The 3,501-nt window shown below is 35.5% G+C and overlaps 1 long non-coding RNA gene across 1 annotated transcript; it reads left to right on the top strand.

Moving 5' to 3' along the window:
- The first annotated feature begins 836 nt into the window (after positions 1-836).
- LOC107976065 (uncharacterized) lies at positions 837-2,581 on the top strand. The gene is made up of 2 exons (XR_001719707.4): positions 837-1,469; positions 2,346-2,581. It is a non-coding gene; the product is annotated as an uncharacterized LOC107976065 (long non-coding RNA).
- Positions 2,582-3,501: the final 920 nt, after the last annotated feature.

The raw sequence follows: 3,501 nt of genomic DNA, 5'->3' as shown, positions 1-3,501 counted from the left end.
GAAGGGAAAAATGAAGCTCAGAACAAGTGCAACAAATAGAAAATGAATTGCAAGATAGTAGATTTAAATCTAAATATAAAAGTAGTGATAATGAAAATTGATAATATTTCAAATAAAAGGACTATGATTGTCAGTCTGAATTTAAAGTTTAAAAAAATAAGACTTATACCTTAGGTATAAGGACACAGAGAGCTTGGAAGTTATTTCTTTGAAAAAGCCAATCAGATTGATAAATCTCTGGCCAGACAGATAAAAGAATAATGAGAAACACGTACATTATCAACATTAGGGATAAAAAGAGGACATTTATAAAGAAGCTATGGACATTAAAAAGCTAATATTAGGATATTATTAAAAGCTTTATGTCAATAAATTTGACAATTCAGATAAAATGTCAAAATCCCTGGAAAATACAACTTTCTAAAATTGACACAATAAGAAATTGAATATTTGAATAATCCTCTATCTAATGAAGATATTGAATCTGTCATGAAATTCTTCCGCTAAAGAGAACTCCTTTCTAATTGGCCTTTTTGGTGACTTTTTCCAAACACTTCCAAACAATAGAAAAATAAGAACCTTTCAATTTATTTTTATAATGGTAGCATACCCTGGATATAAAACCTTCAAAGAACATCACAATAAAGGAAAATTAGCAGCCAAATTATTTTCATGAACACAGATACAAAACCCCTAATCAAAATATTAACAAAATCCAGTAATATAATAAACAGCAATACAGACAACTAAAATGGGATTACTCCAAAAAGTCAAATTTTGCTTAATATTGGAACATTAACCAATGTAATTTTCCACATTTACAGATTAAGGAGAAACATCTTACGATTATCTCCATAAATGAAGAAAAAGCATGAGATACAATTGAATACCGATTCATGATAAAAATTCTTAGGAAACTAGGAATCTTTTTTTTTTTTTTTTTTTTTTTGAGATGGAGTCTCGCTCTCGCTCAGGCCGGAGTGCAGTGGCACTATCTCGGCTCACTGCAAGTTCCGCCTCCCAGGTTCAGGCCATTCTCTTGCCTCAGCCTCCCTAGTAGATGGGACTACAGGTGCCCGCCACCACGCCTGGCTAATTTTTTGTATTTTTAGTAGAGATGGGGTTTCACCGTGTTAGCCAGGATGGTCTCGATCTCCTGACCTCGTGATCTGCCCGTCTTGGCCTCCGAAAGAGCTGGGATTACAGGCGTGAGCCACCGCGTCTGGCCAGGAATCCTTTCTTAATCTTATAAAGAAAATTCACAAATACAAAACAGAAGGAAAATAAAATAAACAAAATCCTATGGCAGCTTCTGCTATGGCTGTGTTAGCTTCTGCTGGACCAAACCTCCCAGAGACCAGCTAAAAACCCTGGACAAAACCCAAAAATATAACCTGAAGGCACCGGGGTGAATGAACATAGGCAGATGCCACAGTGGAGTTGATACTCAGATGAAGACACAATATAGGGTAAGTGTTGTCCTTTTTCTTGGTAGGCTTTTAGCTTGCAACAAGACCTGGATGTGTGCCATGCAGCCTGATGTGAGGTGTCTGGGCCAACTGGGATTAAAGAGGCATCAGTGCAGGAGAGGGAGATTGGTTATGGCCAAGGAGATTAATCAAATAAATATTAAGAATAATGAGAGCTAGTTTCTTATTGTTGGAGAAGGATGTTAGAAATATAAAGGAACCAAACTAAAACTATGGTTCTGAATTGAAATTGAAGCTATCTGTAGATTTGTCCATATATCACCTATGTGTAGGTATTTATACAATGATATGCCCTAGCTCTGTCTCCAAGAAATAGTAGAAACAGCAACATTCAATAGCAATGAGTACACCTAGATCCAGCTCTTGGTTTTGCAATACCATTTCCACCAAATGGGAACCATGGATCTTTGGAATAATGGTTGATTCCAAAGCTAGAACAGAGAAAATATGACATAAGCTTGGAATATTTTGATGTGATAAAGTAAGAAAGTTGTTAAGGTTTGAAAAGGAACACATTAAAAGGACACAGAAGAAAACTTGAAGAGGGTCCCACTGTTCAAATCTAGAAGAATTTAAACATTAAAATACATCAGTATAGTAATGGATTGTAATCCACTGAATTTAATAGGGAACCAATAGTTCATAGTGATACAGACAATAAATAAGTGAACAAATTATAACTTTAATGAGGCATGGGATATTTGCATAGTCTCTCAAAGCAGCTACCCATAAAACCCTCAATTAAAAAGGAAAAAAACAATTTTACAGTGAAGAAACATGACACTTACCACTATAAGCAATCAAAGTCAACATCACTAGTAATGAAACAAATCAAAACTGTGTTTCACTTGATAGGACACAGCAAGACAAATCACAGCAGAGCAAATCATGAGGAGACACCAGGCAAATCCAAATTGGGAGAAATTCCTAAAACACCTGGCCTGTATTCTTCAAACCTGTCAAGAACATGAAAGTCAAGGAGATACTGAGTAACTTTTTCAGGTTGAAGAAGACTAAAGAGAAATTATAACTAAAAGCAATGCATGTTTCTAAACTTGATCCCTTTGCTATAAAGGATATTTTGGACCAAATGGCGATACTTGAATTGGGTTTGTGGATTGAATGGCAGTCATATAACAATTTTAGTTTTGCATTTTGATAGACTTATGGAATATGTTTTTGGGTAATTTATTTGTTTTTAGAAAATGTACTCTAGTTTGGGATAGATTGCGCATTATGTCCACAACCTGCCATCAATGATTTGAAGGTACAAACTTTTTAGTAGTGTTCTTGAAACTTATCTCTAAATTTGAGATTGTTTCCAGAAAACATTACTGTAAAAAGAAAGAATATGATCAATTTGGAAAATTGCACATGAGTCTATATGTTTGTAATGTAAGATACATGAAGAAATAAATATAAGGTACATATTAGGTTTTGAAAAAATAGTGGGAGGTAAAGCTAGAGCCATATTACAAAGAACCAAATGATTCTTATGTTTGACATTTTAGGATTTTATGGAAAGGAATGTCATGATCTTTCCATAAAGGATGGCATTTTAGAAAACAGCATTCCTGTAGCTTAACAGAAGATAGAAGGAAGAGGGTGGAGACACTTTAAACAGACAGAGTGACTATTTACAAAGCAAGTTAGAGGCAGACCGGGACTGAGGAAGAGATGCTTCAGATTTTGTGTCCATTGCATACATATTACAATTACAAGCCAGCAAGAACGGTTGGAGGGAATGGTTAATTCTAAACCAAATTGTAATGGGACAAGGAACAACTGGGAGATAAAGAGTGGCAGATTTGGCAATCATGTATCATAATAGACACCTTGGATTTTTAGTTTTTTAATATACCCAGATCATTCCTAAATCATTCAGAGAAGCACAGCTCTATGCCAAACATGCAAGGCTGTCCTACTGCCTCAGGCCGGCATGTCACCAGGCAGGCAGAACTGAAGCTGAGAGCCTATGGTTGGGACATTCTGACAAGAGTTGGGGAAAGAA

The sequence above is a fragment of the Pan troglodytes genome, chromosome 6 (genome assembly GCF_028858775.2).
Source record: "Pan troglodytes isolate AG18354 chromosome 6, NHGRI_mPanTro3-v2.0_pri, whole genome shotgun sequence".
Classification (NCBI taxonomy): Eukaryota; Metazoa; Chordata; class Mammalia; order Primates; family Hominidae; genus Pan; species Pan troglodytes.
The sequence above is the reverse complement of the archived record's forward strand: the minus strand, read 5'-3'. Positions and strand labels throughout refer to the sequence as shown.